At 35.9% G+C, this 26,767-nt stretch overlaps 1 protein-coding gene across 4 annotated transcripts in view; it reads right to left on the reverse strand.

The window, feature by feature from the left end:
* LOC123868094 (protein N-terminal asparagine amidohydrolase) overlaps nt 1-26,767 on the reverse strand; it is a 102,297-nt gene that overhangs the window by 44,059 nt on the left and 31,471 nt on the right. The window contains exon 1 of one of the 4 annotated variants that reach the window (XM_045910455.1): nt 4,937-5,111. The exons of the other annotated variants lie outside the window; for them this stretch is intronic. The gene's annotated coding sequence lies outside the window, so the exon portion shown is untranslated. Of the gene's footprint in view, nt 1-4,936; nt 5,112-26,767 lie in introns of those variants that run through there. 4 annotated transcript variants of the gene reach the window in all.

Consider the following 26,767-nt stretch of genomic DNA (forward strand, 5'->3'; position numbering starts at 1 on the left):
AACGAAACTTCCTACCAAAACCGATACCTTTTTATTACTTGCCAAAGATTTTTGATTCCTATAGATAGGAAGAACATAATAACATAACAAGTGCAAATAAGAAGCATAACTGCACAGTTAGAACTTAGTTTTGTTAATACTTAAGATAAAATGTTAACAGTGTATTTCCAAAGGCCTTATTTGAACGTAATGGACCAATAATATTACAAAGTACTTAAATTTATGTTACATATCGCCATACTATAAATGTTACAATAAATGATAAACGTTATAACGATACAATGATCAAGGATGACATCAAGCGATCACTGGCAGAGCAGATGTCTTGACCGGATATTAGTCATATATACACGCACAAAAACATACATTCATGCGAGTGCGAATTGGAAGAGATGCATTAATTGTAATTGAAGACTTCCCGTCGGTTACACCGGCCTCTCTTAAATTAATTAAACCACTGGCATAAGACATAAGATGTTTATTAACATCAAGATACCCTTTAAAAAGTTTTTGATGAAGCTTTTGAAGATGCATATGCATTGATAATAGGAAGTGAATTTTGTTGTGAATTTTGAAAGTTATTTTTTAAATAAGTTTTATAAACATAACATTTAGCTGGCATAAACGTCCTTTAACTCTTTTCTCATGTTGCTGAAAGTCTTAAAAGAAAAAGTTGTATTGGGAATATATTAAAGCTAAGTAAGTTTGAAGTGAATCTGAGATTAACGTTTGAGATTTAAACATATGTAGTCACGTCTAAGCTATTAGAAGGCTTAAGGACTGAAAGACATGCAAACAACGCCAGCATTTGCATACACAATGTGATTTCCTAAACATGAACGTCTTGGACATTAACAATACCTTTTGAGGCCAAATTAACATGTAGGTAAGTAACGTACTTGGCAGGTTCATGGAACCCTATTTTCTTAATGATTATATTTATTGATATCCTTATTAAAATATTCAATTGAGTAAAAATTTTACAGATTTAAATAGCGTTAAATCCAAACTGTTTATAATTTTATAACGAAACCGCAAGCCGATACGAATTTAGCGAAATTTTATAAAAATAAGAGAGATCATGATTTTGAAAGATAAAGTAACTAAGTTGAAGAGAACTAAAAAAAAAAAATATTGAGACAGGTGTTGCGTAAGGTGCTTTAAGCTGTGACCACGTTGTGACCCCAGCGCCCTTACGTTACGTTACATACATGACGGGATTTGCCCTATAATGACGTTGCTAATCAGTTGTTTAACTACAAACATATATTGTAACAATAAAAAAATAGATTTTTCACGCTACTATGATTTATAATGCTATCATACAATCGTGGATAAAATAGATATATTGCTGAGAACTATGTTCTTGTCAAAACAGACCGTATTTTTTTTTAGAAATAACAAAATCGGTAAGACCTAGATTAGCTACGCACTCATAGAACTTATTAATAGACTAGCTGATGCCCGCAGCTTCGCCCGCGTGGATTGGTCAGATCCCCTGCAGCATCAGGATTGAGGAGTTGGACTCCAAATTTTTTATGAAACAATGTCGCAAAGTTCCTCTATCGATTAAAAAAGAAATGACGCAAATCGGTTCAGAAATCTCGGAGATTTCGGTGTACATAGGTAGAAAAACACAACTCCCTTTTTGAAAGTCGGTTAAAAAAGTAGCCTATTTTACGCCCTGGTCAATCTTCTACTTGCCTGTGAAAGTCCCGTCAAAATCGGTTCAGCCGTTCCAAAGATTAGCCTTTTCAAACAGACAGACAGACAGACAGACAGACAGACAGACAGACAAAAATTTTAAAAACGTGTGATTCAGTTATGGTATCGTTCAAATAACCATATGAGCTTAATATGAGGTAGTTATTTCGAAATTACAGACAGACACTCCAATTTTATTTATTAGTATAGATTTCAGATAAAAAACGAAAGTTTAGCAATAATGCTGGAATAGATAAACAAAATAAAAATTGCAACACATAGGAAATTTCTCCAAGTCATACAAGTCACATAAGTCATAAAAGACTTATTATTTCGGATATATTCGAATATTGCATTAGTTAATGTTAAACATAAACAAAATTGTATTAAACAGCTGTATTGTACAGAGTACCTATCTTTTGGGACATCGATGTCTCAATATAGGCAAGAACGTAAAAAACAGACATTCGTATGTGTTACATGTTTTTTCAAAGATTTTATTGTTTTAACGAATAAAAACATTTTGTTATGGTTAAGGAGCAGGGAAACTTATTTAGATACTAAAATCCGTAGCACTAATACATCATCTTAATATTAGCTAATCGCATCTTAATTACAATGTTTCATCATTATCTTCAAATCATCATTTCTTACACGATGCTGTACTATTGCATGATACTACTGTAATTAAAGGCTATATTTAAACTTGTTTGTTTTTTTTGCTAAATATTTTTACTAGATAATACTTGCATCCGTGAATTCTTTGACTTTCCGGGATAAAAAGCCTATGTCACTCTCCAAATCATCAGTTATATACACGTACAAAATCACGTCGATCAGTTTCTCTATTGCGGCGTAAGTAATTAAAGGATAAACGAACAAAGAAACACACTTTGTATTTGTATATTTGTATTTATAATATGGTTTAGGATTCACAAATTATATATGTAAGTATATATTTTTAAATAACATACTTAAAAAATTGGTTGTCTGTAAAGTCGGTTTACTGACGATAGTTGAACGTGACAACAAAGGCCGATTGTGCTTCTTTGTCGCTCGTTCCGCGCTCTCGCTTGCACTTCAAGCCTTACATGGAACGCCTCAGAGCGAGGTAACGCCGCATGAGTCATGTTTTTTCGTGGGTGCAGTCGGCTCTATCGAATTATAAGACGTTGTCACGTCAAAAAGCGCAGAAATTTGTGATCCTCGATGCCTCTTTGCAACTTAGAATTTTACGAGTAAATAATATACCACTAAACAAGCTTACCTACCTCTGCACCAAGGATGTCGATACAAAACGTATTCTTAACAATAAAACTATTGTTTATATTTTAAATCTTACAATATCCTCTCCGATAAAAACCCAACCAGTAAAAACCAACTCATCATTGTTTATACGCGTGGCGTCTTTATCAAGTAATTTTATTAACAATTTGTTTATACCTATCTTCTTAACTTCTCTTCATAAAGATAACTTAGCATAATTAAGTCGTATCGCAATTGTTTTTTTTTATAAGTAAGTTAGTAACTCGTAATAACAAGTTAAATAACTCTCATGTGATTATAAAACTATCATGATTCAACATTCAACGTAATATGAAATTGTTGCGTTAGACGATAGCTATGAACTTTTCTTCTTTTTCCTTTTGATTTGGTTTTTAGCAAAACCAAATTATCAAAGCACTTCACCTGTGTCACGTTGGATATTATGTTGAGCTAGTATATTATAATTAGCATTTTTATTGATGCATGTTATGGTTTCTGGACAGTATCATACCGGAATACTAAAGATACTTTTATTATACCAAACTTATATTCTATCTTACATAATGGCAGAGCAGTTCAATTTCACACGCAATGTTTAGATTTTGTTATATAACTTGATAAAACGTTGGTACTGTCAAGTTTTTGTTGACAATAAAAATAACTTTGCGCATGTGCAAATAGGCAGTTTATTATATTAGCTCCTCCTTTTAAGCAACAGGTTGCGAGAAAGTTAAGAAAAATGTTGGATACACTGCAACAAGTGATATCACTGAAAAAAAAAACAAAAACTACGGCCTTCCATCAAGAACATCATTTAACATCAATTTTGTTTCTGATGTTCTTTAGATGTTTAGTAGGTAGTACCTAGGAGATGTATTTAATAGAGAACGATCAAATTATCTTGATAAAATAGCTGCCAAATAATTTTTAATGAGGAAAAATAAATATTTTTTATCGCAGCTTCACCATTACTAATAATCATTATCTTTATTATCTAATCAATGCCATTACCACACGAGTTGTGCCATTACTCATGATATATTTTGACATCATTAGTGTTTTTATAGATCAAATTATGAATCCCAGAGTGTCGCGAAAACTCTTAGAGAATCTAAATTGCCCAATTAGTGAAAAATGTAGGCATAAAAAATCTGATCGATCGTTTGCTAGAAACTTAGATCAAATTCTGATATTAGAAATGCGGAATTTACACACTTAATTCAGTTCTTATAATAAAATTCTATTGAAATTCAACACATTTTGACCAGTAAAATATTTATTACAACCAATTTGGAAAATACAAATCGAATGACACCGGAGTAAGCTAACGATACACTACGAATAATTTGTGTGGTGGTGTCATGTAGTAGTTTTGTGTATCAAATTAAAAACAAGGATATTATAACTGCTTATTACTGCTTATATAAATGAGATTGACTTGTGATTATTGAAGACGCGAGATAAATTAAATATACATACTTCAGCTTATTGAGTAGGTACCTATGTACTTTGTATCGAAGTGACGGACATTAATATATAAATAGACCGGTTATCTTCTCCGAAGTGATAAAGGTTAAGATTGATTATTGGAATAAACAGTTAAATGATAGCCATTCATTTTATAGCATATAAATGCAGTCCATAATAATACTATCCGAGAGAAAAAACAACGGTTGCAAGTTGCACTTATAAGAAGGTTAAGTTCAATTAAAACTACCTAATAATCCTGAGGATAAGTTTTGTAAACAAACTAGTCAACACAGTAGAGTTAATAATTATAACAAAATATATAAAGTCATACAAATCTCGACATTCCAATACATTTATTGAAAGTTTTTACTGACTTCAGAGTCAAGTTAATCATGCAAAAAGTTACTCTACATCGAGATTTAGATTTTGATTATTATAACAAGTAGTAGAACAGCTTTTAATTGTAATGAATAAATTAAAGAAGCATTCAACTTACAATAAATTGACGTCGAAATCAAAATCTTCCCTAAACAAAACACGATATTACAAATTACAATCACGCAAGGTCCGACACAGCACTCAGTTCAAACTTAAAAATCACGGAAACTTTAACGGTTAGCGGTTACAACAACCGCTCGCTATGACGTCTGAACATGAAATGGTGTCTTGATGATGGTTACGCGAAAGACAGGGGAAACCAGAGGTGCGGGGTGAGGAGGGATGGGGGCGGGGCATCGCAGGTGTATCAGAAACGATGATGTATCGCAACTTTACATTCGAACACGCCTCACTGTCACGCGCGAGCGAAATTTTGTCATTCATGAGGCGTTAATTGTTTGTTCGATGGTAATATCGATTTCATATCGATGTCCGAGGCTTTATTCATGGTGATGACTTGTGATCTAATAGAAAGTGAGTTTTATAACTACATATGTACATGCATATAAGTCTTACTTTTTTAATTAACAGACAATTTATAATATGATTTCACATTAGCTAACTGGAACAGTCAAAGTTTTTTTTATATCGAAAATGTTACAGTAAAACTTAAAGCTAGCCTTATCTATCTACTGTACAAATCATGCCCACGTGAAATGGTGCCTAGAATACTGGCTTCAATTTCGCGCTGGACAGCCAGGCTGATTCTTTACGTGAAAAAAGAGAGTCCTTCTGTCACCAGATGAGGCTATTAACCCCGGTGAAATTTGAAATTGAAAGTCTAAGTTGAAATTGATTAATCTGAAAAGGTACAAGCCAGAATCGGTAGGTACCTTTTCCATTCCATTCCATCAGCCTGTATACGTCCACTGCTGGACATAGGCCTTTCCAAGAGCGCGCCACCAAACACGGTCCTCCGCCTTCCTCATCCACCCGCTCCCCGCCACCTTCTTCAGGTCATCGGTCCAGCGGGCTGGAGGTCGTCCCACACTGCGCTTACCGGTACGCGGTCTCCACTCCAGAACACGTCTGCCCCATCGGCCGTCGGTTCTGCGACAGACATGGCCTGCCCATTGCCACTTCAGCTTGCTAATCCTTTGAGCTATGTCGGTCGCTTTTGTTCTCCTGCGAATTTCCTCGTTCCGGATTTTATCCCTGATAGTGATACCCAACATAGCTCGCTCCATAGCGCGCTGAGCGACCTTTAGTTTGGTACCTTTAGGTAGGTACCTACGAAGTTTTAAATCGATTAAAATAAAGTCTGGATGAAAGTTCTCTAAACACTGTAAACTCACGAGTAGATCATAGGTACATGAGGTACATTTGGATATTAGAATTTCTAAAAAAATCTTCAAAATAGGTAGGTGAACCGGCAAGGATGAATAAGCACGAACTATTTCTTAGATACTTTTAAAGATACTTACATACACTATGTACTTAAAAAAAATATTTAAATAGCAGAGAACTAGTGTTCTGACCACACGGATAGTGTTGATGACTATCGATGGCACACGAGATAAGAATAATTACGACGGTTTGGCATTAATGGTTCAGTAGTTTGGTTTAGAAATTTATCTTTATGGGTTTAATAAAAACTGTTTACGGGGTTATAAGAACTGACATTCCCCTTCCAGGTTAGCCCACTTCCATCTTAGCAACACTCACCACCAGGTGAAATTGCAGTCAAGGGCTAACTTGTATCTGAATTTTAATAAAACACCGACGAATTGAGAACAACCGACTTATAAAAATATTTAACCGACTTCAAAAAAGGAGGAGGCTCCTTATAGGGGTTTGTGATTTGTGTAGTCGCGAGCGTAAGTTAGTTATGGATATGGTTTCACGTTTTCCGCAATGGAACCCCAAATATCCATCTTAATGACAGACTAATTATAATATTATGTGAACGTTTTTCATCTGTACGTTATCTTGATGTGTTATGTGAATGCTTGTAGTATTGACAAAAACCGGACGAGCTGTCTCGAGCCTTGCTTCTTGAGTTATGCTATTGATAGTATCTTATCTTTTAACTGCGCCCACAAACTTTCTTTTTATTGCTGTTTGGTGCTTTGTGTTGATAGAGACTGTATTTTTTGTTACATGTTCTATGTATGTAGTGGTCTATGAAAGACACTTTTTGAAAGTAACCTTGCTTTTAAAAGAGCGTACATTACTACCACATATACATACATAAGGCCCCTGGCCTTACTACCATAGCTTAATGTACTTAGTAATGTTTTAATATTGTTTTGGCATTTTCGTACAAGTTTTGTATGAAAATGTCAAAACATCTAGGACCAATGTTTGATAGCTACACACAGTTTGACAATGGTAATCCCCTCTTCTTGACTGATTCTCTTACACTATTGGCTAGAATACCATAAATTCAAATAATTACAACAATTGCAATCATCACACCTTCCGTTTTAGTTGCGTAATTCAAAAATCAGACAGAGATTTTACGTTGATAGGCATTAAGAAAGATCCTCTCCACCAGATGGTCCTCTACACCAGAATCTAGTCAGCACTCGGCTTGAGTAGGTAATAGCTATTAATAAAATAACTATGACAAGTACTTAAGTATGTGGTATTGAAATAAAATTTCATGGTGTTGTATAAATAAAAAAATCAATATCTCACCAAGTTCCATTTGCCTATTCGAGAGTGAAATGCAAAATTAAAAGCTAAAAAACATGTTCACCACACCGTATACATGACAGACGTAATAACTCAGTTCATTATTTCAAATAATGTTTCGAAATCGATATTATTCATGCGATACGTCGAACTCGTGTTCAAAATAAATCGCAGTGCCTTCTTCATTATCATACGCAGGGCTGTCAATTTCTTTCGAGGTTTTCATAGTTACCTATGTTTTGGTATGTCTATATTTTAGAAATCTTTTACGAGATGACACCTAATACCTGACTTATCGATTGTAGATTCTTCCGACATCAATAGTATCGATCATACCTACTTTAAAAAAAAAAAAAAAACATTTTTTTGTTGATATAATGCTTAATCAATTTTTTCCGTGCATCTAGTGGAGAGTCTTCTGACATTGCTGGTTCTTCTCGTCAGGAACGGCATTCCGAACCAGTAGTTAATTATCTTGACGATTCAAAAGCACTTGTAAAAGTTTATTAGAATAAAAATCTGTTCTATTCTATTCTACTCTACTGCGTTTCCTGGGGCAAGGTGGCCTTGATACTTCCTTTGTGTATTTTCTATAATTCATTTCTAGCACAGATTTAGAAAATCATTCTATACGTGAGAAAATTCACCAACTAACTTAGAGTAAATTGTTGAATTTTTCACATGTCGAATTAGTTTAACATGTTTATACATATTGTTGTTTCTCTTATTATTGCCGACTTATTATGTGCTTATATCTTTTTCAATTTCTCTCTTACGTAAACGATTAACTCGTCAATTACGTTATTCCTAAACTGATTACTACCTCCATATACCGAGGTAGATTTTTATATGAACCCGTCATTGCCGTCTCTTACGTTGTTTCAAAGGTTTTGGACCAATCTGGCGACCCTACTTCGTCCCTTGATACGAATGCCGATGCGCGGTTATTTATCTTCACGTTTTTTCCGCTCAGAGCGATCGTCTGTTGAGTGTGAGTTTGTATGAGTTATGAGTTAATTAAGCAGTCACTTGCTATTTATGTGGCCGGTACATTCTGCAGTGTGAAATGTACCTTGAGGAACTTCTTACAATTAAGGCGGATTCTTCGGGCTTGAGAATCTTACACGAAGCTTACTACTGTAAAGGTACTGTCAAGTGATACTGTACCAAAAATTCGTGATGCGGTAACGAAGTATTTAAGGCTTAAGCTCGTGAGATATCTACAGATACAACTTACAGAAAAATAATCTGTAGCTAAATTGAGTGGTTTACGATTACTTTATGACCAGTTCTTTGCCAAAAGAAAGATATTAAGCAGATCTAATTATTTCATGTTTCCCCTCCAATTATAAGCTTATAAGGTTCGAGTAAGGCAACAGTTCAACCGCCACCACAACAGTAATTCGCTACAAAATGGTAGCCTAAAATATGGCTTCCATATTCATTAAGAACAGTGAACTTTGCAGTGTGGTGCATTGGGACAAACATTGTTACATTTACAGCATTGACATTTCCAACATGTTTATCAAATGGCATTTGAGATTATTTACTTAAGTTTATTTACGTAGAGATTTAGGTAAATAATAAGTAGAGCAGGTTCTCAGAATATTTTCATATCAATAGTATGATTTCATACTTCTGTAGGGATATCTAATGATTACAATATACAATCCCCGTCGTGAAAACTTGGCAATAGCTGTACGTTATCGAGGAGAGAGCCAAAAGTTTTTAGGGTGTTGGGCGTGGGTATGCATTTTTAAGTATTTATTATTTATTTATTTTTTAAGATTTCAGATACAGCGTGTATGTGTGTGCGTGTGTACGTGCGTACATGCATGCGTGCGTGCGCGTGCGTATGTATCTAAAAGTATGTGCACTCGATTAATTTTGTGGTTTTTTTCACATAAGAGCCAATGACACCCTTTTATGTACAATACAGTACAATACAGTATGATGATTTGTCCTTTCTAACTGATCTAAGGTTTAGATATCTCAGTTTAGATGAAACCGAAGCAAATTCACCGTTTTCCAGCAGAACGTATGAAAGGTTGTGTGTAAACATCGTGAAAGGTTGAACGATTGTTATCAGCTCATCGAATCGATTTATAAATACTAAACAATAGCGCTGGAACATAACAAATGTCTCTTGTAATTTGAACAATTAAAACGTTTACGTAAAGGTGTGTGGTGCTGAAATTATTATCTTGAAGACAATCTTGGCATAGAAAGCTTATATTATCAATTGCTTATTAAGTCGTAAAATGATTAAATAACTTAATACTTGTGTACCATGCCAAAATATCAATGCGTCATTGTTCAAAGAAACTGCCTAAGAAAAATTTTATACTACAATAACCGGCTTTGCTCGTGGAATTTCTGAAATAATCTTTTTGAGGAGTCTAAGTTAAATAAAGAAAACTGTAGGTATGCAAAAAGCTCAAGTTTCTAGACTTAGAAGTTTGACCTATATGTTATCAGCATGTTATCAGTCAGTGAGTTTGTTTTTAACCCCCGACCCAAAAAGAGGGGTGTTATAAGTTTGACGTGTGTATCTGTGTATCTGTGTGTCTGTGTATCTGTGTATCTGTGTATCTGTCTGTGGCACCGTAGCGCCTAAACTAATGAACCGATTTTAATTTAGTTTTTTTTGTTTGAAAGGTGGCTTGATCGAGAGTGTTCTTAGCTATAATCCAAGAAAACCAGCTCTTTTCTAGTTACTGTAACCTTCACTTGTCGGGGGTGTTATAAATTTTTAATTTACCTACACTTGTTTATCGAGACTAAATGTCCAATAATTTGAATGTTAGGACAATCAACATGTCAAACAATTAGTCATGTTTAAAAAGTCCTGATATTCATAAAGTCGTGCTTACGACCCCCTAAGGAAATACCCTTAGGGGTTGAATTTTCAGAAAACCTTTTTTAGCGGATGTGTACGTCATAATACGCCAAACAGCCTGATCCGTTCAGTAGTTTGAGCTGTACGAGTATAGATCATTCAGTCACCTTTTCCTCTTACATGTATTGAGGTTTTGCAACGTAAATTAGGCTTTAAGAAAATAAGGTGTCAACATAGCCAGCGAAGAGAGAAGCTATAATAATACTCAATTAAGTAGCATAGCATAGAAGTTTATTACACCTCGACCATAATAAACTGATAGTTAATTGCAAATTCAACAGTAACAGCCTTGCCTATAATGACAGTATCACACGCTACAATAAATCCTCACCAAAAACAAGTACAAATTAACTTTCTATTTGAATTTGCGGCACGGAAGTGGAGTCACGCGATGGCATATAGCTAGGTCCTAGGTATACCGTATACCATCTTAGAACATTGATTGCCTCATGTCTACTGGCTAACCAATTATTTAACAGTTATTTGGCTACGAATCAAGCGGTATGGCAGCAATGCGCGGGGCTGCAATTGCTTGTATAGTATGGCGTATTATTGTAAAAACAATTGAAAAGAGCAACCGCCGAGTTTCTTGCTGATTCTTCTCGGAAGGAACGGCATTCCGAACCAGTGGTAAATTATTTTGACGATTCAAAAGCACTTGTAAAAGTCTACTTGAATAAAAAGCTACTCTATTCTATTCTAATCATGAAATCCCGGGTTCGAGTCCTACGTCTGGTTAACAATTGGTTTTTCTGTCGAGAAATTTTAAGCGAAATTGATTTATTGCACTATTAGGTATTTCATCTACATAATTGGCTAGGCACCGTTGAGAATTTGAGATAGGCTGACGTAGCCTAAGTCGATCAGGACCAGCGCAGCGGGGTGATTCACTAACTCAGTGTCTAACACTGAATGCCACCGATCTCATTTTTTAATCCATCGAAGATTTTCTACGACAAAGTATTTTAATGTCGCCCAGTGAAGCAGCAATGTAGAACCGACCATCGATTTTGGAAGCCCCACCCATTTCTATGGAACCAACCAACCTTGGTGGCTATCATTTAGTGTCAGAAACTGAGTTAGCGAATCACCATTAGAAGGATGTTTGAATACTCCAATCAAACCTTCAAGATATAATATAGAACATACCTACCTTCTTCCTAACTCTACGACGTGCATAGTGCATCTCTAATACTGACGATGCAGGTGTCTGCTTTGGTGTTTCTCGTTTGCGTTGGTCACCGCCGCCATGGTGTCTTAGTGACGTATTTGCTTATGTATGAAACACTGTTAAGTAGGTGAATACTCGTATACTCACATTAGAACCAGCTTTCCTTTCGCAGCCCGGGAGTGATATCGCTGGACGCGTTGGTCGTTTATAATTCAACAACAATAAACAGATAGTTAATTGCGATGCTGTCACGGGCCCAGTATATGGTAATGAGGCGTAGGGATCGCGGCTGCACGGACAATATCTCTCCACGGTGAAAGGTAACATGGGATCGGTGCACGACGCGAGCGCAAGCGGACCATGGAGTATGGTATAAAAATCGACTTTTTTTTAATTTATTTATTTATTTATTTACTATAGTACCGCCCACAGAGTTATACATTTAGATTAAATACATGTTGTTCCTTAAATTGTAAGGCTCTTATGCAACTCCACTTACGGGCAGTCACAGCATGCATTAACATAAACATAAGTCGTACAGTAAAATATAAAATATAATATAATAGCTAACCTAAGGACTATGAAATGATATGAATTTTATAAAGAATATTAGCCATGCTAATCATGACTAATACTCCCCTTTCTCCTCCAACTAAGCGTAAAGCTTGTGCCAGGAGTGGGTACGACAATAGTGCAACGGGTGGGGTTTGAACCGCCGCCGACCTTTCGGAATTCAGTCCGCTCCTCAACCGTTGAGCTATCGAGGCTGTTTCGTAGCTTTAGTTTTAAGTTTACGTAATTAATTATCACCACTATATCCTACAAATATAACATTTCTGACCATCAAAAGTACAATAGTACCTACTTTGGATATATGATTTTGACTTTTACTTTGACTTTTTTCGACCTTTTTGAAAACCCAGCAATTACAACAGACTCCAAGACCCGAGCCGTTAACAGCTTGCTTTTACTACAGATATCACTTACCGGAGATACTTACAACTTACTTACTAGATGTCGACGTGTGAAAATATACTTGGGAATCATTTGTTCTATTTGTACGCTTTTTAACGGACGTTACAAAAGCTCTCGTGTAAATGAGGCCTTAGTGTTGTGTCAGCATAACATATTTTCAATTGAAAAATTAAAAATACCCGACACAAAACCTCTAATAACTTTCGAACGGCTGAACCGATTTTCTTGGATTATAGCTAAGAACACTCTCGATCAAGCTACCTTTCAAACAAAAAAACTAAATTTAAATCGGTTCATTCGTTTAGGAGCTACGACGCCACAGACAGATACACAGATACACACGTCAAACTTATAACACCCCTCTTTTTGGGTCGGGGGTTAAAAATAAGAAAGCTCTTATAACTTGGCGCCTCTCGCATAGTGTTTGCTTAGCCCATGGCCCGTGTCTGGGAGATAGGTGCAGTACATGCGCTTTCAGGTACGCTGCAATCTGGGCAGCTGACACCAATAGGTTTTTATCGGAACAAATCTTGTGTGAAAGTCGCGGGAACGATCGAAGACCCAGAATAAGCGCCCATAACTCCGCCGGTTATATAAGTTCTCATTGTATTTGCAAAGTGTACGTGCTCGGAAATACTGAGCAGGGAACTATTTTTGGTGCGATAATAATGGCATTTGAAAATATTTCGCTTTTGTGGTTATTTCTTGTTTCAAAAGTGGCATAAGAGGAATAGAAAACTAATAAGACTAACAACCTATAAACTAGGCATTGTCACACTATCACACTTCACACTAATATTATAGGAATGGAGATAGATTATATCTTGGATTAGCACATAGGCTACTTTTTATCCCGGAAAATCAAAGAGTTCCCACGGGATTTCCAAAATCCACGCGGGCGAAGTCGCGGGCATCGGCTAGTAATTTATAATGAGCGAAACAGGATATCACACCAGAACTTCAAACAAAATAAAGAAATTGGACAAAGGAACGGCTTCGAAAAGTAAAATCTCGTTTAAATACGACTTCTGAAAATTTATGAATGATGGATGTAGGAGGGCAACTATTTTTGGAGCGATAATAATGGCATTTGAAAATATTTCGCTTTTGTGGTTACTCCTTGTTTCAGAAGTGGGATAGATAAGACGAAGAGAAAACTAATAAGAGTGACAACTTTAGATAATAATAGGCATTGTAGGTAATTTAAGATGAACAAACTAGGAATACAGACAAACTAAATAAATGAAAAAATCAAGACAAATTATTCAAAAGAAAAGCATTGGAGAGCAAACACCAATTTCCAGTTTTTCCATATATTATGTACTTATTTATAGTTGCAGTTTGCAGTGGAATTAATACACGTGTGATTTTTCGCATAGAAACAAATTGTTCTCAACAACTTTGTAGCATACTATCATAATATTATGTTATGATAGCATATTATTGTAACAAAAGCATAAGTTTTTTTACTGAAAACAATGTTTATTAATCTACATATCATAATTATTAAAATACTTACTTTTTTCTCAAAACAATGTTAATTTAAACATCGCAATCAAAACATCACTCCCCATATTATCATTATCAATATTATGAATGAGAAAGTGTGTTTGTTTGTTGGTTTATTGGTTTGTTGGTTTGTCCTTCAATCACCGTAACGCAGCAACATAAGCGTGATTTTCGTTTGGATATACCTATTTAAAAATTTGGAGAGTGATATACGCTAGTTTTTCACCCGAAAAATTAAAGAGTTCCCACGGGACTTTTAAAAAACCTAATTCCATGCGAAAGAAGCGTTATTTAGCTAGTATTTTAATAAATCACTATTTATATTATAAATGCGAAAGTGTGTTAGTTTGTTGGTTTATTGGTTTGTTCGTCTGTCTTTCAATCACAGCGTAATAGCAACTAATCGGCGTGATTTTTTTGTATGGATATCTTTTTACCCTACTCTTTATCCCGAAAACTCAGAGAATTCCCACGGGACTTTTAAAAACCTAAATCCACGCGGACGAAGCGTTAGCTAGTGTTTTAATAAATAGATAACTAAATTCAAAGGAAAACAATGTAAGCACATACATATAATATAATGTACTGCATCATTTCACATTAAAATTTTAACACGTCAATATTTTATCAATGATTGATAACGCAGAGGCTATAAAATTTTACAGACCCATTAATTATAACAGCAAATAGACGTTGTTTAATAACAAAGTTCCTCTTATCTGTAAGTTTTATCACACTGCATGCTTTATTACTAAGCGCCTCCTTGGAAATATACTTGACACTTATCTTTGAGACTTACTACACACTACTACAACCCTACTCACACCAACTAAGCAAAGAACGTTTTGAAAAAAAAGGGATTTTTCGATATAGCATTCTAAAAAATATAATTTGGTAGAACTTCATATGGAAATGTATGAAGTACCTATTAATTTCTCTTATAAAATCGGTTCATTCGTTTAGGCGCTACGATGCCACAGACAGATACACAGATACACACGTCAAACTTATAACACCTCTTTTTTTGGGTCGGGGGTTAAAAAGACGAAAACATCCGACATAATATACCTAATACCATTGATCAAGGCAGACATTTTTCAAAATTCTTATAATTCCCTTACCCACACCACAAATCTGCAGTACCAACTATAATCAAATATGAAAACATTTACAATTGCCAAAGTGACCTTTCTAATTGCATCGTAAAGTCTTTTTCTGTAGTCATTACTGGACCTAAAGCGTTGTTACGCCAAATTCCGCAGACGTTTATTAGATTCCTGAGAATTTATGGCATCTGCGTAAATCGAAGTCGGAGCTACGTGATTCGATGCGTTTGAACGATGTTGATCGTCGCACTAGATAATTTGACCGAAGATTTGTGCTCATATTATTGCTAATCTGGGTGGACCTAATCATAAACCAAAAAGATAGATCTAAAAGTATATTGCGCAATTTCTGGACTTGTCTAATGAACCGATTTTAATTTAGGTTTTTTTTGTTTGAAAGGTGGCTTGATCGAGAGTGTTCTTAGCTATAATTCATGAAAATCGGTTCAGCCGTTTGAAAGCTATCAGCTCTTTTCTAGTTACTGTAACCTTCACTTGTCGGGGGTGTTATAAATTTTTAATTTACATTTGTTTGTAAAGAACAACCGCTGAGTTTTCTTCTGGAACTAGTGTGCAGTGATAGATACACTTGACGATGTAAAGCACTTTTAAAAGTATTTTATTTCAATGAAGTATCTTTCTATTTCTATTTGAATAGAAGTTATTTTCTAGTTAGAATTCACTTCGCCAATGGTCACCGCGTGAATTAGTCTTGGATGGATTGTCAAGGAATTAGTTAAATAGATTTAGTACCGAAAATTTAACAATAGAATTGCTACGTAAAATTTATAATTCAAGTCGACGGAATGAAACACATCATGTAAACCATAGTGGTTTATTTACTGTGTCAAAAGCAGTCTTGTTAAACATTCCCCATCACACTTCACACTTATAATATTATAAAGGCGAACGTTTGTGTGTATGTGTGTGTGTGTGTGTGTGTGTGTGTGTGTGTGTGTGTGTGTGTGTGTGTGTGTGTGTGTGTGTGTGTGTGTGTGTGTGTGTGTGTTTGTTACTCCTTCACGCAAGAACTACTAGACGGATTTGGCTGAAATTTGGGATGGAGATAGATAATATCTTGGATTAGCGCATAGGCTAATTTTTATCCCGGAAAATCAAAGAGTTCCCACGGGATTTGCAAAACCTAAATCCACGCGGGCGAAGTCACGGGCATCGGCTACTTTTGATAATAAAAAAGAAAAAAAAAGAAAGTAAGTTAACGCCATTTTCAGTGAAATAGAAGATTTATTTATTGTGTTGTGAGCCTTTGAGGTACAATTAAAACGTTTTGCCATAAACATACAAACACAAGGTAGGTATTATCTTAATAGAGAATAGAGAACTTGGTCTAATGGGCGCCCAAACACAGTTTACGATGTAATTAAGTGAATGTTACCGGGGCAATAGTGGTAAATGTCATTTCACCTTATGCAATGTTGGTACTGGGTCCCGGTTCTCACGGGCGCGGCGAAGGTATACCTAACGATATTCCATATTTCGCCCAGAGACATGGCTAGTTTTATGGGATTTATTGAATTGATTGTTGTCAATTAATTTCAGTTTATCTTTATTGCTTTCATAATTTATTTTACTGTGAACATCTGCATTGCAAAATCTGTCAGTATTCATAACTAGCTGATGCCCGCGACTTCGTCCGCATGGATTTACATTTTTCAAAACCCTTCTTTGATTTTCCGGGATAAAAAGTAGCCTATGTGTTAATCCAGGGTATAATCTATCTCCGTTCCAAATTTCATCCAAATCCGTTCAGCCGGTTTTGCGTGATTGAGTAACAAACATTCAAACATCCACACTTTCACATTTATAATATTAGTAGAATACTACTAGGAGAGAGTCATATTTGGAGTTTCTCTACGTGATTAAATCAGAAATGAGGAGGTTCGTAGGAGAAAAAGAGTAACTGACATAGCTCAACGGGTTGAGAAGCTGAAATGGCAATGGGCAGGGCACGTCGGTTCCGCAATAGACTTGATCCGCTGCCCACTAACACTTTTTTGATCATCATCGTCAAATGAATCAACGTTGTTAAAAAAGCTAGATGATACATTATTCCATTTGTTTAACAGAGCTCTCTCCGTCACTTACTCCATAAAATCGTAGTTCTCATTTCATTTGAATATTAAGCAACCAAAGTCCATGAAATTTTGCAGACATATTCTAGAAACTAATATCTGTGTCTGTGGTGTTTTAGATTTTTCTAAAAATATGTAGTTTTAAAATTACAGGGGTTCAAAGATTTGTATTTTTCTTTAAAAAAAGGCCCAACTTTGTGCTCGTTTTTCTAGACAACGAAGCAATTTAATGAAATTTGGAAAAACCACAGACCTAGAAAATTTAATGAATATCATGCAGTAAAAAAATTATCGTTATATATTTTATATTGTTATAATTATGTTGGAACTACGAAAACCAGAAATTACACCCAGAAATCTTGAAAATTTCGTGCTGTCTCGATTTCTGCAAGAGGGGTGGTGAGGTGCGGGGGACGACCAACCCCCGACGGTGACGGGGGGCGGAACTGACAGTCTAAACTGGTCTAAACACACGGGCCACATTTAAACTACACCCGACTCTAAACTTGTCGATAGGTCTAACTAAATACACTGGTACATTTGAACTTGCGTTAGACGTATGCGTTACCTACTCAGACGTTGCCTGTAGATAAAAATATGTCTCATGTTTGCTGGCAATAGCGCATGCATCAAACCCTGCAAGTTGCACCTATTCCTCACGCAATACGCAATTCCTCACGCAATACGCACAGCTTTAATATTATAATTTTTGACAATGTATACTATATGTAATGCCATATCACAGGTCACTCTCTGATTTATTGCTAACAATTTACTTCCAAATCAATTCCAAATGCAAAGAAATCTAAGTGTGTTCAATTCACACTGCCCAATACCAGGACCTTAAATGACATAAATTCATTGATTAATAATCATATGTTGAAAATAAAGGAGAACCCCGTGTTTCTCGGTATAACGTTAGATGCAAAGCTTCTATGGAACACCCACATATCAACACTTGATGGTAAACTCAACTCTGCTGCTTACACTGTTAGAAAAATTCGACAGGTACTGACGTGGAAACTGCAAAAATTGTATATTTTGCCTATATTCACTGTATTATGTCTTACGGACTCTTGCTATGAGATAAAGCGATAGATATTGAGAAAAAAATGTATTACAGAAAAGGACAGGACGTGCAATTTATAATTTAAAACCGCGCGCTGCCATACAATAAAAATATAAGGAAATAAGTACCTTATTTATTATCTTATAGTAGCTTTTAAATATATTTACAACTAGCTAATGCCCACAACTTTGCTCGCGTGGATTTAGGTTTTTGAAAATCCCGATCCTTTCATTTCCCAGAACAAAAGTTGCCTCTCCGTAATAGCCCGTCCCCGGGATGCAACTTGTTTCTGTATCACATAAGAACATTTAAACGGATGATCCTTTTCAAATCCCGAGGGATCACCAGGATTTAGGAATGCAATTTCTTACAGCATCAGGGTTGAGGTCAACGACAAAGTATTTACTTGGTATAGATACCTTCAATATCAATTAATAATCAACACTTTTTAAATCCCATTAGCTTTAGTAGTCAGGTCCCCTGCAACATCAGGATTGAGGAGTTGGAATCCAAATTTTTTATTGAACAATGTCGCAAACTTTCTTTATCGATTAAAAAAACTAGCCAAAATTACGCAGTTAGGTTACCTGCCAAATTTCATGGTTTTGAGTCAACGGGAAGTACCCTAGAGGTTTTCTTGACACACACGACAGACAGAGAGATAGACAACAAAGTGATCCTATAAGAGTTCTGTTTTTCGTTTTGAGGTACGAAACCCTAGAAACGTAGGAACGGCATTCCGAACCAGTGGTAAATTTTTCTGACCATTCAAAAACACTTTGAAGTTTACCTAAAAGTTTACAGGAATAAAAATTAATCATTGTATTCCATTCCATTTCATTCTATTCCATTCTGTTCAAAGATAAATAGATTATAAAAATATTTGTCACCGAAACAATACTTAATTTACGATACATCAACCAATATCAACTTTACTGATGACAATCTGACTATTACCAAAGTGAACGACTACTATAATATCTATTATATACGACTAACATAATATGTATTATAAATTGTGTGCCGTTTGCATTCTCACTAAGTTCTCATTAAGTTTGTTTTATTTGGTTAAACTTTCTGGCATTTATATTGTTATGACATTTAATTGGCAAACAGTCTGTTTATTGGCTGAAACTCAAAAATTCAGCCAATCACAACAAATAAAATATTTTAATAATGATTGATGCAGCTTTCTGTAATCGAAAACAAAATATTTGACATTAACTTGAATGTGACAGTGATTTCCGAGTAGGGTTGCCAGAGGCCCCGTATTTTACTGGTTACTGGTTGGTATTTCAGGATACAGAAACCCGTAATTATGAAAATAAAATATGAGGCAAATAAAACTAAATATTTTTAGGGTTCCGTACCTCAAAAGCAAAAAGGAAATAGGATCAATTCGCTGTCTGTCTGTCTGTCCGTCTGTCTGTCTTTCCGTCTGTCCGTCTGTCTGTCTGTCCATCTGTCCGTCTGTCCGTCTCTTCGTATGTCATGTGTTCATGAACAAATATTAGTATTTTCAATTTTCAAAGTAACTAAATATTAAATCAAGTGGGTTATTATATGAAAGGACTTTACCAGTACATTCTAAGACAGATTTTTATTTATTTTTATGCATATTTTTTTTAATGCATAACAGTTTTGATTTCTTGTGTAAAATGTCGAAAAAAAATACCCGAATACGGAACCCTCGGTGCGTGAGTCTGACTCGCACTTGGCCGGTTTTTTACAAATTCAGCCGGGCTGGCTTGCGAAACCAAACGCTGACGTTATGTCCAGTAGAAAGAATACATATTTTCCTTGTGCGACAATGCGTAGAATAATACCTGCGTAGCCGAAACCCACTCGATTTTGATCATGGCCGTAGCCAAAGAGGCGGAGGTTGGTTTTAGGATCTAAGCCTTTTTTTATACAAGTTAGCCCTTGACTTTAATCTCTCCTAGTGGTAATAGTGCAGTCTAATTTCTTGGCCGGTAGGGCCATACTAACCATATAACTAGCCATGACCCAAGCCTCCCACCAGACCAGAAATTTAGAAATGGCCACTGCGTCTGGGAGACCGTCAAAAACCTAAACCTAAAATAATACTTACACTATTTCTTGCATTTGCTTACCAATTTTTTTTGGAAATATATCAAACATTTCGCGCTCGCTTCACTCGCGTTTTGAATTTGTATTACTTGGTGTATGCCCCGCAATTTCGTCTGCATGAATTTAGGTTTTTAAAAATTCCGTGGGGGATTTTCCGGGATAAAAAGCTTATGTTCGTTTCTGGGGTGCAATTTACCTCTGAATAGTAAGTATCAAAATTTTGGTAAAGAAGTATCTTGCTATGGCTAAACTCGTTTCCCTTTCACTTATTTTTTTCTGTATTGAACCAAAAACACTTACGCTCACTGCGCTGCGCTTTTTCATTGTTGTATTTTATTCCACTATCAAATTGAAAGGCGAAATTCAACTAACCAGGTAATTAGCCCATAAAGTTGAGCGAACGTATTTTTCCTCATGACAGGATTCAGTTCCGGCCCTGATAAAACCTCTCCCGAAATCAATTCCTGGCTACGGCCATGGTATTGATACTTTGAAGGTGGAATTACAAGTTAAATGTAATTTTAAGTTAACATGCATTTTGTTTTACAAAATGAAGAGTTTTTAAAAGCTATTGAAATAAATAAATAATCTTTTATTTAAAACCACATTGCAAACACAGTTCACCGATCAAGACCCGGCAACATACAGAGAAAAAATACAAAACATACAAATAAACTGAAATATCTAAATAAGCTTTCAGAGAGAACCACCGCCTATTTCTTCAAATACAATAATAAACAATACAATAATACAACAATATATAAGAAACAATGTCTCCCGTAAACAAATCTAAACCCCGTATTTTTGATGGTGGTAGCCTGTAAATCTAAAAGAGGCAGGTGGCAACCCTACACCTACCCTACACCTAGACAGAATGAAAAATTTGTTTTCATTACTCGGCAGGCCTACTGCCAAAGTTTGACAGAAAGTGTGGCGGTAGTTGTGACCTCTGATTGGCCGACTCTCTTTCACTATTTGCTAAAATTGATGATTGCAACAACAATTTTTGCTTTTTTGTAATCGAAAACAGAACACGGACGTCAAACAGGTTGACTAATTGCAATCATTTCTGACCGGCTAACATTGTTCCGCTAGTGGCTCAAACTCACTGTCGCAGCAAGAACATGGTAAATTCCGCCAATCACAGCAATTTGAATTGGATATCACAAATGTACCGATCTAGGAACCGAGAATGCACGAACCAGGGCAAATAGAGATAAGAACAATAATATCATACGTAGGAAATCGACGGGGGCTTGTTGACAAGTATCCTCTTAAATATAATAATCCCATATATTTCGCTAAAGCAAGATCCTCCATCAATAAAATATAAAACACGGCACCAGTAAATACAACAGACACATTTATCTACTTTCCCATACATGGGCCGCTACGTTGTAGCATGAAACACATTCTCTTTGCACGTCACTTTATCAATAATACAAGTGTCAATAAGGTGTCAATTAAAAATTTATAACACCCCGACAAGTGAAGGTTATAGTAACTAGAAAAGAGCTGATAACTTTCAAACGGCTGAACCGATTTTCTTGGATTATAGCTAAGAACACTCTCGATCAAGCCACCTTTCAAACAACAAAAAACTAAATTAAAATCGGTTCATTAGTTTAGGAGCTACGATGCCACAGAAAGATACACAGATACACACGTCGAACTTATAACACCCTTCTTTTTGTGTCGGGGGTTAAAAATTAAACATTCCTCAACCAACTAATTATGATAACCTGATAAGTTAGGGCCCGTCATTGAACCCCCAAGTTCGATCCCTTGACAGTTTTTAACCCCCGACCCAAAAAGAGGGGTGTTATAAGTTTGACGTGTGTATCTGTGTATCTGTCTGTGGCATCGTAGCTCTTAAACTAAAGAACCGATTTTAATTTAGTTTGTTTTGTTTGAAAGGTGGTTTGATGGAGTGTTCTTAGCTATAATCCAAGAAAATCGGTTCAGCCGTTTGAAAGTTATCAGCTTTTTTCTAGTTACTGTAACCTTCACTTGTCGGGGGTGTTATACATTTTTAATTTACACTTGTCCATAATGTTTTCAAATGTGTATGAAGACTGCTAATCGTAATGGCCTAAACTCTTCTCATTGTGTAAGATGTGTGCTCAGTAGTGGGCCGGTGATGGGTTGATCATGATGATGATGATGATGATTCAGGCGATACAAGATGTGTCGTGTCCCTAGTCAATAAAATGTAAAGCCGTAAACGTCGGACGTCGTGAATATAGGCTTTGAATTTGAAATTATGATATTTTGAAAAGAAAAGCGTAGTTTTAGCGCATGCGAACTCGTACCGAAGCAACAAAGTCAGGAGCGAGTAGCAGGGAGCCGTGTAGACGCAACATATACAAGCTGCCGCGTGTAAAGTAACTTATTGAGAATCTACATCGACACTCGACACAGCCTCGCGAGCTATGTCGAACTACACCGCTTTCGAATACAGAAATCTAATTTTATATCTTTTAGGTCACGATTTTTAACCCCCGACCCAAAAGGAGGGGTGCTATAAGTTTGACGTGTGTATCTGTGTATCTGTCTGTGGCATCGTAGCTCCTAAACTAATGAACTGATTTTAATTTAGTTTTTTTCGTTTGAAAGGTGGCTTAATCGAGAGTGTTCTTAGCTATGATCCAAGAAAATCGGTTCAGTCGTTTGAAAGTTATCAGCTCTTTTCTAGTTACTGTAACCTTCACTTGTCGGGGGTGTTATAAATTTTTAATTTACACTTGTCAGAAAACTGCTTAGTGTTGTTCATGTGTATTATTCATATCTAAAGTGTCTGTTTGTCGAACACCTTTTCAGAGTCAACCATTGAAAAGCGACAGGCGGGTGACTCATAAGCTCAGTGATCATCAACGAATTGCGCCTACGATTTTTTTTTATCGCTCAGTGAAGCAGCAATGTAGAACCAACCAAAAGATCTTGTCGTTTCGCTCAGGATAAAAATATTTCTACAGGACAACAGCATTACACATGCTATTTTCTTTTCAAATTTCTTTGAAAATTGATAAGATAATACCTGGGCCAAGGAACGTTTGACATATTATTGCCAATTACTCTTAGCATATTTGGAAGTGATGCTTGGTAGTTTTTTACCCGACTACGGCAAAGCCATTATTATTAGGAAGGGTTATGATTTTATGTGGTTCTACTTCTACTGTGTTACCTATGATTGTGACAGCAAAGCGGTGGGTTCAACTTTTAGGTGAAACTACCAGGTCATTTTATACATTTACTATGGCTAGTAAATTACTGCAGTTTTAGAGTTGGTACCTAATATAGTCTACTCATATAAAACGTAGCTATATTTTCGAATAGGGATAATCAAACCCGACGCGATAAGGATAAAAGCATAGTGTCGTAGTTAGATACAGTTCCCACTTTAAAGAGAAGATTATTGCAAAATGCGATCGGGAATATGCTCGGAGGAACACAAGGCGTGCACTTTTATAGTCTAGAAACCAGTGCTACATATTTATCGAATATTTTACTGTCAGGAAAAAATATTTCTGTCACATATTAGTAACTAGATGATATCCGCGCCTTCATCCGTGTGGATTTAGGTTTTTTAAAAATACCTTCGGAACTCTGTTTTCCGGGATAAAATGTTGGCTATGTCCGTCCCTGGGATGTAAGCTAACTCTGTATCTTTCATTAAAATCGGTTAAGCTGTTTGACCGTGAAAAGCTACCAGGCAGACATACAGACAAACATACAGGCACACTTTCGCATTTATAATAGTTTTGTTATAAAGTAACCCCAAGTACCCAAGTGTGGTACCTTTAATATTAATAGGTATTGAAGAAGGCAATTTCTATCTATATTATGTAAAAGGAGAAACCAACTGTGACTGCATTATCATTGTACAACTCGGCTATTGCCTGGTTCTAGATACATATTTTCTTCATAGCTTCGGCTTTAGACACTTCCTAAGAAAAGATTTTCAGAAAGCTGGGCGTGCAAACTAGTTTGTATATATCCGTGAATTTGCCACCAGCTCTTCAACTATTAGTTTAAATGTTATTATAGGTGCGTTCCAATACAAATTATTATTGTTGAACACTACGAACAAAACATAAAAGGCGTCCAATTTCACGGCCACTAAATAAAATTTGCAACGCACCGACATAACGAAGTGCTCTCAATAATTCCTGTACAACGAGCTGACAATGGCAGATTCACCTCCTTTATTTTTATAGTGAGATATTCTTATAGGTTCGGTCTGTTTGTGCGATGTAATTTCATTAAAACAATAGACATAAGATTACTGTACAGATTATCACAGATTATACATATAAGACAGGCCAAAAAGTATGTCAAAATCCCTGTGGCAGCACAGGGATTTTTTGTCAAACTTTTTGGCCTTTACTACAGTTGGCGTCAAGAGCTTTTGACAACAATGGATGGGATAAGTCTGCTGTAGGGTTCTAATTCGTACCACAAAATACATCAAAAAATCACCCACTGCGCAGGTTTAAGGTCGAAACTTGTTTAGCTCACGCTTACTGCACGAATACCAATCACACAATAAATAACTAACAATGAATGGTTGTAAGATTGATGATTGAAACGAAGATAGTAGTCAAATTAGAAAAGACAATTTTTTATACCTGTCGCGGAACTTTTTCAGTATTTTATGTCATCGACTCCTAGACTGTGCCCCCGAAATATAATTATCATCCTTATTTCAACCCATATCTAACCCATTACTGAGCACGGGTTTCCTTCCAGAATGAGAAGAGCTTAGGCCCCAGTCCACCTCGCTGGCCAAATGCGATTGGCAGACAATAAATATATTTTACCGAAATTAAACCTTACTTTAAAAAAAATTAATTTTTTATCACTAAGATGATCATTAGTTTCAGATTACTCTGAACAGACAATTCTGAAAATTCAGATAGCGCAAGTTTTGATTCAAAACAAGTCTAACAACCTCTGCTTTATGCCAGCCATAAATATTTCAGTGTTACTGTAATCGAAAAGACAAACAAAGCACAATTACCGTCGTACAACGGCAGCGATATAAATGTTCCACTAGATGCGGCGTAAAGTAACATGTTCCAATGAACATATTATTGTAAATTGAATACTTGAAAAGAGCAACCGCCGACTTTCTTGCTGGTTCTTCTCGGTAGGAACGGCATTCTGAACCAGTAGTAGATTATTTTGACAATTCAAAAGCACTTGTAAAAGTTTAATTGAATAAAAATATTTTGAATTTTGAATTTTTTTCAAAATGAACATAGGTGTCCTCACTCCGCACTCCTGTCAATCGTATTCGTAATCAACTTTAGACGCAGTCCGTTTCTACAAATATATCAAATCAAAATTATTTTTCCAAATTGGGAATCATTGTACACCTTCTGATTGTCAAATCGTGGAATTTATAAGATAATTAATTACGAAAACTTAAAACCAAAGCTACGAGTACAAATAACGTAGAGACTATAGGTCTAAGTAGACTGTAAACAAACATGATTGATAACATAAAACAAACAAATGTCATGAAATGATGTAGGCAAATATGATAACTTGAGTAATTAATTAGAGTTATTGCACAAGTTTAATTTTTACCAATGGACTGCGTCTAAAGCAGATTACGATTGACAGAAGTGCGGACACCGATATTCGTTGGAACATGTTGTTATACTACTTGTTATACTATTTGTTATACTTGTTATACTATGAAGCGCCGTATCTAGTGGAACATTTATATATCTACCAACGGTAAAGGTTTCGCACAGAATCTACGGATAAAATTCACGTCCAAGTCGCGCCTAAATTGCGAGTCGTTAGGACGCTCGCGATGATCGATAATGATGGTAATTCAGCAACACGTGTACTGCGCCCCAGCTATCGCGATCCACAGCGCCTATTAGGATGTACAAAGATGGAAATGTTAGGACTCTAATCGCGGGTACAAAGATTTATGACAAAATTCATCAATTGTTATATACAGAAACGGTTATATATAATTAAAGGGAAACTATATGTACTAATTAAACCAGTCATTATAGGCGATAAGTACACTTTATTAAAATCACACACAAAGTACAATAAACCTCCTCTCTACGCCCAAACCCACAGAGTACGTCTCCCCCGCCAACCACAGACTATTACAACACTATAGTCATGCTAATTCACGCTAGTCGACGGAACGATGGCAGTTGGAGCCAAAAAGTCCTACAATGGAGACCGAGTACAATTAGTAAGCCATAAGAATGGTACAGAGTCAGGAGCACTCCTGAGCACGATGGACCTACTATTTAAAGAGTATGACAGAGTGAGAAAGGCTGAGTGAGGAAGTGGTGGTTTTTATTA

This window comes from Maniola jurtina, chromosome 9 (assembly GCF_905333055.1).
Source record: "Maniola jurtina chromosome 9, ilManJurt1.1, whole genome shotgun sequence".
NCBI classification, from domain to species: Eukaryota; Metazoa; Arthropoda; class Insecta; order Lepidoptera; family Nymphalidae; genus Maniola; species Maniola jurtina.